Source organism: Hippopotamus amphibius, chromosome 7 (genome assembly GCF_030028045.1).
Source record: "Hippopotamus amphibius kiboko isolate mHipAmp2 chromosome 7, mHipAmp2.hap2, whole genome shotgun sequence".
Lineage (NCBI taxonomy): Eukaryota > Metazoa > Chordata > Mammalia > Artiodactyla > Hippopotamidae > Hippopotamus > Hippopotamus amphibius.
This window is the reverse complement of record NC_080192.1, coordinates 14,760-29,933: the sequence shown is the minus strand read 5'-3', so window position 1 is coordinate 29,933 and position 15,174 is coordinate 14,760.

The window sequence follows — 15,174 nt, the reverse complement described above, 5'->3', positions numbered from 1 at the left end:
GTGGGGAAGAGCGATGGGAAGGGACAGCTCACGGGGCCGGGGTCTCCTCTGGGGGCTGAGAACGTTTTTGAACCAGATGGAGGTGGTGCTTGCACAACATGTGAACGTGATAAATGCCACCAAGTTGTCCACTTCAGTAGTAAATAGTGACTTTTATGTTATATATATCTAATCACAATTAAAAAAAATTACTGTTCATCACATCAACATCCTGACACCACAGGGAATTCCCATGTCTGCTGAAAGAGCCCGTCTGCTTGCCCAGGTGATGCCTGGGGGACCATGTGGGGGCTGTGGAGTGTACATGAGGGGATGAACGACCCCACACCGGGACAGTCCAGAGGCAGACCCAGTGCTCAGCCCACATGTGGATGCCTCCCCAACAGTACAAGACAGAGTCCACTGGGAGGGCTGGCCGGCTTTATCATCGAGCTGTGAACAGCCTCGGGTGCTGGTGGCTGTACACTGGCTGACTGACCACAGCTCTGGATACTGGGGCCTGTGGCCTGATTCCTCTCACCCTGAGGCTGGAACCTGCCAGGTGAAGTGGACGCCGCTGCAGTCAGTCCATGGTCACTGCTGGAACATGAGCACGGCTGCAGAGTAAGACTGGAGCACCTCCAGTTACTTGAAAACCCACATGGTAGAAACATGATTTTTATATAACGCACAGGAGCCGTGAAAGTTTATTTTCTTACGTGAGCTGATAACACCGCCCCATCCACATGGGCTGCCCACTGCCCTGGTCACCTTCCCCACAGTGGTTGGAGTTGAGCCCTTCCACCCAGCTCCCCCACCCAGAATTGGCCTCCAAGGCCCCCGGGGGTCCTCCCTGAACCCAGAAGATGTGTCCTGCCTGAGGCTCCTGACACAATATGCTCCCACTCAGGCCGGTCTGCAGAGGTCACACAGAGGTCTGAGCAGTCAGGTCCCAAAGCAGCAGGATGAGACTCTGGACATAGACACGTCCACTCTGCACAGCAGGGTCCCTATAAGCAAGTGTGAGGTCACTTCTTAGGGCCACAGTCCCTGTCCTGTCAAGGTGCAAGGGCCATCCCAGTGCCCGGCCCACGTCCCTTTCTCTGTGGCACCTGTGGGACTCAAACCCGCACCTTCTCCAGCCCTGCCTCCTGCCATATAAGAATGTCAGCCATACTGGGCCCATACATCTCCTCCTGTCGGTCCGCTGACCCTATCCAGGACTGTACTGTGTGGTCAATTACTTCTCTGCCTCAAGGCCTTTGTAGTTAATAGAGCCTGTTTAATAACCATTAGGACCAGGTGGCCTCTATGCTTCGTTAGTCCCCAAACAATGAAGACCTTTGCTGACGTGTTCCTGACACCCATGAAACCAGTTACTCTTTCATGAACCTTGACTTCGGCATGCATGTCCTGTTTCCAAGCACCTCTGCCCGCAGCCATGTTAACTATAAATTGTCCCGGTGACCCCTCGGCCATGCACTAGCGGGAAGGTACCAGCCGAGGGAGGTTGGACGTGCGCCAGTGCTGGGCACTCATTGACCGTCCCCCTGCCCATCCCCCTGTCCTAGGCGCAGCTCTCTGTCCCTGTCCATCCCTGTCCCTCTCTGGCTCCCTGCGGTCCTATCCCACAGGAAACCTTCCTCTCTAGGCTCCAAGCGCCCACATTTCCCCACCTCAACCTCCTCACCATCCAATCCAATTTGCGAGTTTCCTGCTGGGTGAAGACATAGTGAACGCCCTGCACAGGTGTTTCCAGCAGTGTACATGGGGCTTCCCATCTTTTCCTGCCTGGAGTCTGGGGAGACACGGGGTGGTTTCCATAGGAGCGGGGCGGGGCTCGGGGGCACTGGGGGCGGGGCCGGGTTCCGATCAGTGCAGAGCAGCCCAGATACACACACCTATGGATGTTCCTGCTGGTCTCTCCGCCTTCCCGTCGGCACGCTGTTCACCTCCGCCTGCTGCCTGGGCTGGCCTTTCTCCTGTCGGGTGGTAAGCTCTTCGTGCCAACCACCATCACTCCCAGCTCCACAGCCTCTGTCCAGCCTCAGGGCTGACCCAGGAACATCTCTTGGGGCTCCCCTGGGTTCACACACCTGCCCACCCTTGGTCGGTGTCCTCAATCCACCTATTCTGATAGGTGACGGCTCCCTCCAGACATGCCCAAATGCTTCTCCCACGCATGACCTTGCTCCAGGACGCAGGAAACGAGGCCCTACAGTGGGATGTGTGGAGGCGTGGCTGACCACAGGGTGGACGTTAAGTCTTAGCTCGCCAGGAAAGGGCAGCCATGTTCTCTCTCCTCAGACCCTTTCTCAACTGAGCATGACCGAGCTTTGTCCCCACGTCCTCGTTGTCTGTACATTGGCCTCATTCCCAGTGCAGGGGGCTTTCTTGGGCAGGCCCCTCCCAGGACATGGAGCTCACCTGGGCAGGCACCCCGGCAGGACTTGGTGCACAGGAACCGTGCACATAGCCCTTGTTGCAGAGCACCCCTAGCTCACCTGTTGGTCAGAGCTGACCCTGAGCACCTCAGAGCAGGACCTGAAGAAACAAACAGCAACACCTGGACAGGGCTGTGACCCTGGGCTTTAATCTGTGCACCTCCCTCCACTGGGTCTTCCAGAGGCTTCCACTGCACCCAGGGTACAGGGCCCCTGTCTCCACCCACTACCCCTCCTCTCCCTGATTCCTGGATTCCTCTTGTGAGGAGAGAGTCTTCTTGACATTGTCTCCCACTCATGTTCCAGTTCAAGTGATTAGAAAGCAAGCCAGAGCTGCAGCCCCTTGTCCATCCCGACCCTCAGGACCCCACACCTCTTCCTTGGACCTGGCCAGCACCGCAACTATTTTCTCAACTGTGAGCCCCTGGTGGGTGGGGATTGGCCGGCCGGGGCAGCGTGACCTGGCAGGCCAGCCCTCCCCAGGTGCGCCTGGGTTGAGGTCTATATAAACACCCCTCCAGGCAGCAAGCGCACCTGCAGCTGTACCTGTTGCCACACTTCCTGCCCTGTCAGTGGCTGTGGGGCTGGGCCGGCAGGAAGGAGTGAGAGGCCGTAGTCTCGTGGGTGGTCCGGTCTGAGTGGACCTGTGCTGGACCTTCTATAGGCGTTGCTGGGCTGCTACCTGCTAACGAAGAAGACGTATTGCCTGTACCTGCTGTTGGAAGCACTCCCCGGCAGAGGTGAGGAAGCAAGTAAAAGGCAGTGGGGTCCAGAACAGGAGGGGTAACTCAGGTAGGGAAGTGGAAAGCTACCAGGAGAGTGCCCGGGGCCAGGACCATCTCGCATGGCCTGCAGGAGCCAACCAGCAAGCATGCTGTCGCTGGGGTGGCTCCAAGCCCTTCCCTCCAGCCTGTAAGGCCTTTGCACGTGTGTAGGTTTGCTGACCTGGGGAGGGTGGATAAGGTTCAGGAGCAGCTGGCCTGGGGGTCAACTACGGGCTTGGAGGAGTCGCTTTCTGGCACGTGATGACGGCCCTGTCACTTTAGGTGCAGCAAGCCTAGGATAGAAATGTTTGAAGGAGAGTTTGGGAGACTGCGAAGTTTGGTTGTTAAGGAAAGTGAGCAGGTTTGTCCAGGTTGTCAAGGGAACTTCTCCCTGAAACAGGAGGCAGAGCTCTGGGAGCTGGAGTTCAGGGATCTTTTCAAGTGGCTGCGCTGAAGCACCATCACCTGAAAAGTGGTCGCAGCATGGGCTGTGGTTTGAGAAAAGTGTGATGAAATTCAGCCTTATTTTCTGTTACATTTGGCTGGGGATTTGTAAAGCACCTTGGCTTTTAGGGCACAGGTTTGTTACCGGAACAAAGTGTCCCCTGCAAAATGGGCTGAGGGTCAACGTGTCTCTGTCCCCTTCATGTGAGAGTCCAGGTCAAGTGGGTGTCAGGGCCCAGGCTCTGTCTACTTTGTTTCTCCTCCCTGCTCCTGGGTGGAGGGCTCCAACCCGCAGGGGGTGGGGTGGCCATAGAGGCACCACACGCTTTGTCCTAGGACACAGGCTGGCCAAGACCCTCGCCACCTTCACCACTTCTCCTTGGTAACACGAGAAACTGCACCCCAGCTTCAGGGAATGGGAAAGCTGGGAGGTGCAGGGTAGCCGTGAGCAGGAAAAAGGAAAACGGGTTCTGGGGGCCAGCTGGGCGGTCTGCTGTGAGGGTCACCTGGACGCTAGTGCACCGTCTCTGGGTCCTGTGAAATGTGATTACACATCAGCCTGAGCTCTTCCGTGCTGTGTGGTTCTGGAAATCCTACAGGAGGTGGTTCACAGCAGGTGAAGTGAACACCCTCAGTGCAGATGGTGAAGCCAGAGGTCTGCAGTTCAGCCTGAAGGTGCTGCTGGGGGTGCACATGTAGGACAGAATCCTCTCATGTGACTGTAGCTCAGGCACGTTTTACGTGGATGCCATGATGGTAATGCCTAACATCTATCTTGTGCCTCTCCTCAGGGACCCCCTCCTCCGTTCCTGAGGCTCCTGTGAGTCACATACAGAGGAATGAGCGTAGGCCCTGTCCAGTCTGAGCCCTGGTGGATGGGGACGTCACAGGCAGTTAGCATTGTGAGTTCTCAGGCAGTGGTCTGTCTGGGGGCTCTGTGCTCAGGATCACCAGGTAGTTAATGTCTTCCATTTGGTGGTGGTTTGAGCGTCTGTAAAACAACTCAGGAAGCCTGCATCAGTTACTATTATCCAGGCACTTCAGAGAGGAGCCTCAGGAGAGCATGTGGGGGAGGGCTCTGTCCGGGGAAGTCCCCCTAGGGTCCTGCTCGGTCCCAGCAGGTGTCTGGGCTCAGCCACCAAGGAGGTGGGGCTGCTTCCTGGGTGTGGGGTGTAGCAGGGTCGCTGTCCTCTGAGGGGCCTCTTAGCCCCAAGGTGAGATGGGGATGCGGTGGCTGGACAGAGGCGCTTGGCCTGGGAGAGGGGTCCAGGCTGAAAGTGTCACTGGAATCATAGCACGGAGGAAGAGGAAAGGCCAGGTGGGAGCCAGTGGGTCACAGCAGATTAGGTGCAGGTGACTGTGGTCCTGCTGGAAGCAACTGGGAGCCAGAAAGGAGTGGCCATCAGGGGCTCAGCTTCATTCTCTGGTTCCTCTGCTTATCTGAAGCTTCCACTCCCACAGTGAGGAGCCTGGCTCCCACCATCTGCCATTTATCTATGCGTTGCTCCTTTCCAGGTTACATGTACAGAGGTTTCAGCATCATTAGCTACTTCATCCTGGAAGGAACGTCATAAAATAAAGCCCACTGTTTATGTACAGTCCATTTTGCCTGTAGCCTACAGATTCCATTCATTTTCAAAGTTTACTTAGGTCACCACCTTTTACCCCATCCCCTATAGTAAGTTTTCTCCATACATTTGTAATGCAGTTAGATTCTGTCGCATTGTGTATTCCATCCTGCAGCACTCCTACACTGTAAATAACTACATTTGAATAGGTTATGATCGACCCCTTGGTCTGTACAATTCTGTGGGCTTAGACAAATGTATAGTTGTTGCAGAAAAAAACCGATCCCACCAGAAACCAAGCACAACACTCGGAGAGTTGGAGAACTCAGGTTTATTGAGCCGGCGGACCCAGACGAGCTAATGCTCCAAAACTCTGGGGGCCCGTTTCAGGGGAGTCTTCTCCTTATATAGGTTAAAACATACAGTTATAACTGGTACAAACTGATTGGCTGCAAATTACTATAGGTCCCGGGCAGTTACAGAGCGCGGGAGTTGCCATGGGTTACACACACGGTAGGGGGTCCTAACAGGAACTTGTGGGAGCCGGACATTCCATTCCTATCAGGACTAAGGTCCCAATTTGCATTCTCACATTGGTTGCAGGTTGACGTTAATGGTCACTTAACAAGTCTATGTGCAAAGGGTCTCAAACAAAGGCTTGGGGTGGGTGCCTGAATGCGAGACATTCTTCCCTTATCTGATCACTCTTAGTAATTCATTTTACTGTTTCACTGAGAGTGGCGAGCAGGCCTTTGCAAGTTAGAGGAGAGTAAGCAATTACAAGTATGGAAGTTTCAATTTCCTCATCATAGTGACACGTCTCCATCCTAAAGTGTCACATGGAACACTTCCACCCCCACCCCATGATCTGCTCATCATCTGTGTAGCTTTGCCTTTCCTAGAATGTCATAAATGGGGTCATACCGTTTGCCGCCTCCTCAGACTGGGTTGTTTCAGTTAGCAATGTGCATGTAAGGTTTACCCACGTCTTTCCATAGACTGATGGTTCATTGCTTTCTACTGATGGGTAGTATTCCATTGCACGTGGCTGGGAGGAAAAACAATTTTCCCTCTACTTCACCAGGTTCTTGGTTGAGACTCCCCCACCCCTGTAATAAATGATTACCAGGAGGAAAACAAGTTTAACAGCATGTATACCTACTCTATACAGGGGTGATACCAAGGAAAACTGACTCACTCCCTGACATGACCAAAGCCATCACCTTAAATACCAACTTCAGCTAAAAACAGAAGACGTGTTGGGGAAGGGGGGAAGCCCGTTATGGCAGGCTATCATGCAAAGCACCGTAAACGAGGGTATGATTGTTTGCAGATTTGTGAGGACTTCTCCATGGATAAGTTACTTGAGATTTAATTATCCTAGTTCTGATGCAAAGAGGGACATATCATTACAAATGGAGACTTCTCTATCGTAAATGTCTTTAAGAGTAGAAATCTTTAATTTTATAAACTTCCCAATATTACTTGTTTCTTTTGTGGATTGGCTTTCTGTTGTATGTAGATTTCCTATGTTTCTTTGCATAATTTTGATCGTTTTGCATTTTAAATGTCTTTATAAATCTGAGTGAATTTGGTCTCTACATTCATTTCATTCTGTACTGTTTCAAGGTAATTATTCATTAACTATTTAGGAGAAGTCATGGAATATTTGACTGTATTTCAGTTTGAATTTCTGCAGTTCCGTGGATGCAGCAGAACTGCCCTCAGGGGGCGGGGCCTCCGCTGACCTGTGAGGGCGGCTTGGGCTCCCCTCTCCCATTGGCTGGCAGGGAACGCAAAGCCCGCCTCTCTGATCCGCGGGGAATGCGAGTTCTTCCCGGGGACCTGGCTCCCAGCACAGCTGACGGGAGCCCCGTCTCCTCAGGAGCTGCCGGGGGTGGGGGTGGGGTCTTTGGCGTCTGGATCCTGTGGGGCTGAGTCCGCGCTGACGCCCGGGCTTCGGGGCACCCCGGGGTGGCGTCCCCGCTGACGGGAGCCCGGTCTCCTCAGGACCTGCCGGGCGGTGGCGCCGCTGCAGGAACAGGTGAGGAGACGTGGGGAGCAGCGTCCTGCGCGGGGCTGAGCGCGGAGGGCGTCTGTCCTCAGGGGACCCGGGAGAGGACGGGCCTGATGGGGAGAGCTGTGGGCTTTCAGTCCGCTCTTGTGTGTGGTAACACGATGGTGTCCAGTGTTGTGCTGGGGTGTGTGGGGTCCAGTGTCCCCAGCGCCGTGTATGGAGGGGACGGTCCTTTCCCCGGTGTCTGTTCTTGGCACTGTTCTCATGAGTTAACGGACCACATACCTGTATTTCTGGGCTCTCTGTTCTGTTCTTCTGGTCTGTGTGCCCATTCCTGTGCCAATGCCACAGATTTTTTTAGTGACTGTAGGTTCGTAATGTTGCTTGAAGTCAGGGAGGGAGATGCCTCCATCTTGTTCTCCTTTCTCATTGTTGGTTGGGCTATTGTGGGTCCTTTTTTTTTTTTTTTAATGTTTGTTTTGGCTGCACTGTGTCTTTGTGGTGAGATGCAGGATTTAGTTCCCTGAGCAGGGATTGAACCTGGGCTCCCTGCATGGGGAGCACAGAGTCTTACCCACTGGATCACCAGGGAAGTCCCTATTCTATGTCCTTTGTGGTTCCACACAAGTATTAAGACTGTTTGTTTTGTTTCTGTGAAATATCTTTGGAATTTTGGTAGTGCTTGTGTAAATGTGTACATTGATTTGGGTAGAATGCACATTTTAACAATATTTTCACCCATGAGCATGGGATATTTTCCCATTTTTTTGTATGTCTGTTCAGCTTCTATCATCAATGTCTTACAGTTTTCAATGTGCAGGTCCTTCAAGTCCTTGGTTAAATTTATTCCTAGTTTTTTTGGGGGGATGCAATTTTAAATGGAATTAATTTCTCTTTCTGGTAGTTCATTATTAGTATATAGAATTGCAAATGATCCTGCAGTTTTATAGAACTCATTTTTCAGTTCTGACAGTTTTTTGGTGGCTTTATGTGGAAAACTAGAATTCAGAAACCCCACTCTTTCAACTGCATACGCGACATCCACAGCATTCCAGACATAGCAGCTACTAATCTTTCCCTGGTGCCTCTTAATACCGTGTGGACTCCTCCTACAAGGGCGATTAGCATCCCCACTTTGGTTGAATTTGGTCTGGGTGAGTCTTGACCCCCATAGCGATGTTTGATGTAATCTCTGATTTTCTGGTATGCTACTGACACGGTTGTATTAAAGTAATTTTCTATTAAATTTCAAATCTTTACACTGTAAATAGCAGTAGAAAGTTTTCTACATTTACACCAAATACTGCCGTGTGTTTTACCCAAAACAGGGCCACTCTGCCAGGAACCAGCACAGAACCCAAAAGTTAGGAATAATTATGGTTTCCACAGTATAATCCACAGGACCGCTTCAACGTTCACCAGCTGCCCCAACTTTGTGGGCATGTCTTTTTCCATTCTAGTCCAGTTTTCTTTTCCTGGAACCATCCTTGGGGCTTTCCCTCATTTTCAAAAACTTCATGGATTTAAAGTGCCCAAGATGAGCGTGATCTGGGTGGCTTTTTCTGTGTGGCTTCTTTCCCTTAGGACGTTTTCCATGTTTTCCAATGTTGTAACATATCATTTTTTTCATTGTGATTAAGAACATATAACATTTATTGTTTAAATCATTTTAAGTATACACTTCTATAGCATTCACTACATTCACATTGTTGTAAAAATATCCTCACCATTCATCTCCAGAACTTTTTCATTTTTCCTAAGTGAAGCTGTAACCAGGAACCACTAACTCCCCTCAACCTCTGGCAATCTTCTACTTTGTCTTTGAATGTGACTTATCTGGATACCTCATGCTCGTGGAATCATAGAATGTTTTTCCTTTTGTGTCTGGCTTGTTTCACTTACATAATGACTTCAAGGTTCATCCACATTGTAGCCTGTGTGAGAATTACCTTCGTCTAATACTTCGGGTGTACATCTGGAGTGGAATTGAGGGATTCTACATTAATTCTATGTTAAAGTTTTTGAGGAGCCCCTACTGTTTTCCACAGCAGCTGCACCATTTTACTCTGTTCCTTTATATGGCAGAAGAATGCAGCTTATGTATCTACCTATTTGCTTATCCATTCACCTGTTGTTAGACATTTTAATTGTTTTTACCTTGGGTTGTTGTGAACAGTGTTGCTATGAATATTGGTGTACAAGTTTTTATTTGGGCACCTGGTTTCAATTCTTTGGGTATGTATCTAGGAGTGGAGTTGTGGAAACATACGATAATTACATTTTTTATATTATTGAGAAAATGCCAAAGTTTCGCACACATAGATTACACCATTTTACATTTCCACAAGTAAAGTTTAAGCTTTCCAATTTCTACATTGCTGCCAACAGTTGTTATTTTTATTTGTTTTTAGTACAACCATTCTAGTGTGTGCGAAGGTTGTGGTTTTAATTTGCATTTTCATCGTAACTACTCCTGTTTGACATCTTTTCATGTCTTTTGTCCATTTTAAAGAATGGGGTTGTTCTTTTGTTGAGTGGTAGAAGTTCTTGATATATTCTGGATAAAGACTCTTATCAGATACAATGTGCCAATATTTTCTTCCATTCTGTGGGCTGTCTTTTAACTTTCTGAATAGCCTCTTTTGATGTACAAAGGTTTGTAATTTTGAGGAAATTCAGTTTATTTTTTTCTTTCATTGCTTGAGCTTTCGTGTCAGATGTAAGAAACTATTGCTAAATGCAAGGTCATGAATCCATTGGTTTATTCCAGAGTACATACCCTTGGTGTCCACTAGGCTAGGGTTTAGGTCTGGGGTTCTAGTCAGTGTCATGGTTTAGGGGTCACGGGTCAGGGTTGGAGGGTCAGGGTAGAGGGTCTAGGGGTCTGGGGTTAGGGTGTTAGGGTTTGAGGTTAGGGTTCTTTATGGTTGGAGTGAGAGTTAGGTTTAAGCCTAACTGGCCCCCATTGCATTTCCCTTCTCTTCTCTGAGGTCTCCAGGATGGAGAGGAGTTGCCCAGGGTCACAGACGAGTCAGGGAGTTAAGCTGGGCCACTGTCGTTCTACCCCCTAGACCTGTGTTCAGAGAGAATGAAATGTCTGTACTTTCTGAGTGTTTAAGATCGAACTCGATGTCAGTCAAGGGTTGTGGAGGGGGTAACGTCACACATGGTTTCTTCCTGCCATCCCGTCTAGGAAAGGTGGTGCTAGTCACGCTTTGACTGGGCAGCCTCAGGTTCTAGCACAGCCCAGACAGGAGGACACTCAGTGTGCATGTGTGGGTTTATTCAGGACTGGGTGTGGCAACCTTCCAGTCCCCCATGGTACCTTCTTGAGGGCGGGTGGGGCCCTCCTGGGACTGCAGGCATCCTTTGTCCCATCTGAGTGGGCATCAATAGGTAATCAAGCCTCAGGACAGTCCTTGACCTTTGATCATCTAGACAGGCGTCTGTGGTCCTCTTGCTCAGTCCAGCCTGGGCCATGTCAAGACCCCATGGACAGTGGCTGAGCTGACCGTGCTGCTGTGCAGTAGAACAGCTGCATGGGCAGTGTGGGCATTCCTTGGAGATGTTTCAACTACCAACATCCATGTGGTTGAGAAAACGGTCTCCCCTCACAAAGCCTCGTAGCCTGGCAAGAAAGGTACTAACCCTCCAAACATTTGAGTGTGACCCTGACACAACAACCACACAGCAGACCGTCTCCCTGCAATCCTTTGTCCTTCCAGTTATTTGAAACTTTTGACATTCATATTCATTAAGAATCAAAGATACGGGAGTCACTGGGCCTCCCAGTGGGGGGTTCCTAGTGAGACTGCGTTGTCTTGGAGAGCCGTATGCATCCCTGTGGCCTCTGGAAAGCTGTCCAATTATGGGTTCCGTGGCATGGAGTCATTCTTGAGCCTGTTATTACTTCATTGCACAGGAGTTTCCTTACCATCCTAGCATTTGGTTTCTTCCTTTAGTAAAGGAGAGAGAAGAAACTGCAGAATGAGCGGCATTGTTCTTCAGGGATGGGTAATAAATATGGCCAGGGAGCTGGCATGACTCAAGGGCTCCCACCTCTCAGGGGCAGGAATTCTGATGGCAGATAGCCTATTCTGGACCAGGCTCTGAGATGTGAGGACCTGATATCCAAGGCAGGAGACTTGAGTTTACCACCAACAGCAATCCTGCTTTTGTAGCAAGTGAAAGAGCTTCTTGCAGTCTTGGCAGGACAGTAAGAGCACTGGATGAGTAGCCACAGCCCCTCACCCTAAGTGACCCCCTTTCTTCCTCTCCTGTCAGAATCTGTGCTGTGCAGTGAGCTGTCATTGACGTAGAACCTGCTGCTTTCTCCAGCCAGCATCTGTTCCCATGCCCAAGTCTATGCCTCAGGTTTCCTTTGGGAATTACATCTCACCTGCTTCCAGTCCAGACAGTTCCAGAAGGGTGACCCCATGTTCCACCCAGCTTGGAGATGGGTTTACAACCCACATGTCGCCAGTCCCATTTTCCATCTTCTGGTTCCTATGATGGGTCAAGGATGAGAACGTAACCCAAGCCAGGCCAATGGCATTTAAAGTCATGACTTTTCTTGGAACCCAAGAAAAGGAGAAAGTTTTTCTCAGAAAGTGAATGGTGAGTGGTTGTCAGCCTAGAGTTGCTGTTGGCCTAAGAGGCAGTGAGAGAGACTGAGCCTGTGAATGGGGTCCCCCAAAGGCACTGAGCAGGACAAAGCTTTGGAGAGGAGCAAGGTCACACAGAGAGAGTGTGAGCCACTGGACCTGCCATGTCCAAACCCGTTTTTAAACTTGCCACTTGCAAGTATTAATTTATTGCTAGCGTTACAATGCATACTAATTTATTTAATTTCAGTAAGTGTGTCCAGTTGCTAGGAATAAAAAAATGTCCTAGTTGACACATCGGAATCAATGATCCCTGATCCTTCCTCAGGTGTCCTCACTGGGTGGGCGTGGCTGGGGGAGATGAAGGCACTGGAGGGGTCAGATGTTAGGAGAGCTGTAAACAGCTCTGTCCCTGTTGCTTCCCTGTCCTCGGAGAGGGAAACCCTGGAACAGTGATCACCAGTAGGGGGAAGAGGTTCCTCAGTGGTTAATTGGTCTTTTTGTATTTTCCTTACTTTAGGGTCCTTTTTGGTCATGGGTGTTTACCAAGAAATCACCTGTTTCCTCTCGATTTCCAGTTTGTTCTGATAGGTTTCTCTTATTGGACTTTTTATTTTTCCTGTCTAATTTTCGACAGAATCATCACAGATAATGAACAAACATTGACACTTTATTATTAACTGAAGTCTATATTCATAGTCCCTTTTTTATCCCTTTTCTTGTTCCAGGACCACAGAGGACAGGTGGTCATGTCTGTTTAGTCTCTTCTGGGCTTTGACAGTTGCTCAGATTCTCCTTGTCTCTATGACCTTGACCATGTGGAGGAGGACTGGTCAGGTATTTGGTAGACTGCCCTGCACTGGGATTTGCTTGATGTGTTTGTCGTGAGTAGACTTGGCTTTGCAAAAGCAGATCACTCTTCACTATGTATCAAGAGAACAGACTCTCAAGGGAACGTCTCACTTATATTCTTAACTCTGGTCACCTAGCTGAGGTAGACTTTGTCAAGTTTTCCCACAGTGAGGTTAATTTTTTTCATGTCCATACTGTATGTCTTCTTTAGGAGAAAGTCATAATGCAGAACCTACACTTGAGGAGAGAGGAGTTAGCTTCACATTTTATTAGAGAATAGTATTAAAACCTTGCATGTGGGAGCTAAATATGCTCAGCTGACAACACATGGAAACACATGCATGCATCCCAGCCTTTGCATGTACACATACAGATTTCTACATGGAAGTGTGTGTATCTATATTAGGCTAAAGATGCTTTATACTCATATCTCCAAGCTGATCTGTTAAGACATGGATATTGTAACCTTTTCCCTTGGTTTGTCTGTAACGTCCCACTCCAGTGGTAAGAAACCTAGCTTCTACCATTTGTTGTTTATTGAATTCAGTGCTTGTTCGTTCGATTCCTGATATACTGGTTCCAGTACTGTTAGCTACTACCCGCCATGGGAAAGAACTTACAGAGTTGACTGCTTATGTATGGTACCTTGTGCCTCTGGCCTACAGATTTTGTTCATTTCCAAAGTTAACTTAGGTCCCACCACCAACAGTGAGTTTTCTCATACGTTTCTAAAGCAGTTAGAGTCTTTGTTACATTTTCTGTATTCCAATGTTTGACATTCCCATATCGTAAGCAACTAAATTTGAAAAGGTTATAATTGTTGGGTTGCTGAAAAATCTATGGGTGTAGACACATGCATAGTGGCAGGTATTCCTCACTAAAGTATGATATGGAATATTTTAACCACATAATCCATACACTGTTTCGAAAATATATGTGTTCCACCTTTTCTACAATATCATATACATGAGGTCATTAGGTGTGTAGCATTTCAGACTGGGTTCTTTCATGTAGCAATAAAGTGTTAGAGTAATTCTTTTTTTTATTTCTGTGAAGGAGTTGATTCATTCCTTCATATCTGTGAATACTATTGCATTGCCTTATATGAGAGGAAAAATCATTGCCCCTCTACCCTTCTACATTCTTCATGGAGACCCACCTTGTAATGAAAGGGAGGTGAACTGGAGGAAAATAGTCAAAAGTTTAATATACACCATGCGTACCTCCTGAGTACTTGAAAGATACCCAGGAAAAATGAGTCACTCCCTGAAATGGCCCGAACCATTACCTTAAATGCTGTCCTCAGCTAAGAAGAAACTAGGGATGTTCGGGAATGTAGGAAGCCGTTTAACGGAGATGATTAGGCAAAGTCCAGTAAACAAGGGTGTGTTGTTTATGGAGAGTTACACCCAGGCCCATTCCATTGACAAGCTGTTCTTTTTTAAATTTATTCATTTATGTATGTATTGGCTATGTTGGGACTTCGTTGCTGCACTTGGGCTTTCTCTAGTTGCAGAGGGTGGGAGCTACTCTTCACTGTGGTGCATGGGCTCCTCATTCCTGTGGCTTTTCTTGTTGCGGAGCACAGGCTCTAGGCATGCAGGCTTCCGTCGTTGAGGTGCATGGGTTCAATAGTTGCGGCTCACAGGATCTAGAGTGCAGCCTCAATAGCTGTGGCATACGGGCTTCGTTGCTCCACAGCATCTTGGAGCAGGGATCGATCCTGTGTCCCCTGCAGTGGCAGGCGGATTCTGAAGCACTGCGCTACCAGGGAAGTCCTGACAAGCATTTTTTGATATTTAGTTATCATTCAATTCCTGGTCCAGAGAGGGACACATCCTTACACATGGAGAAATCCTTAATAAGTGTAAATTTTCTTCATAAAAAGGCATTTTTTACTTGTTTTTCAAAGATTCTCCTGGGTCAGCTGTTTTTAAAGCAGTCCAAAATAATCCTTTTGTCAAACGGGCATATTTTGGGGTAGTGTGTTCTCCCCTTGACATGTTTGTGCCCTAATTTGCTTATGAATTCATCTACAGAAGAACATCCTAATATCTTTAAGTTTTTAGCCATTATAAATAGAGCTGGTATGCATTACTTGATGGTATTTTTTTTCTGAACACAGTTTCTCAAAGCAGTTGTGTAAATAGAAGAGGTACGCATCTTGGATCCTAAGATGAGACTATATAGATTTGGAAAAAACTGCCAACCTGTCTTCCAAAGTCGGTTGTACATACATTCTAGCAGCATGTTGAGTATATGCTTGTATGCTCATTTACTGCCTGTTTGTCTTCTTTGGCCCGGTGTGTGTTTCCATCTGTACCAAGTTTTAATGGGGTTGTTTGGTATAATGTGAGTACAAACCCTTTATCACATATGTGTTTTGGAAATAGTTTCTTCCAGTTCGTGGTTTGTGTTTTGGTTTTCTGAATAAGGTCTTTCATAGAGTAGACATTTTTAAGTTTATAAAGTCTGCATTATTAATTATTTTTCTTTTGTTGA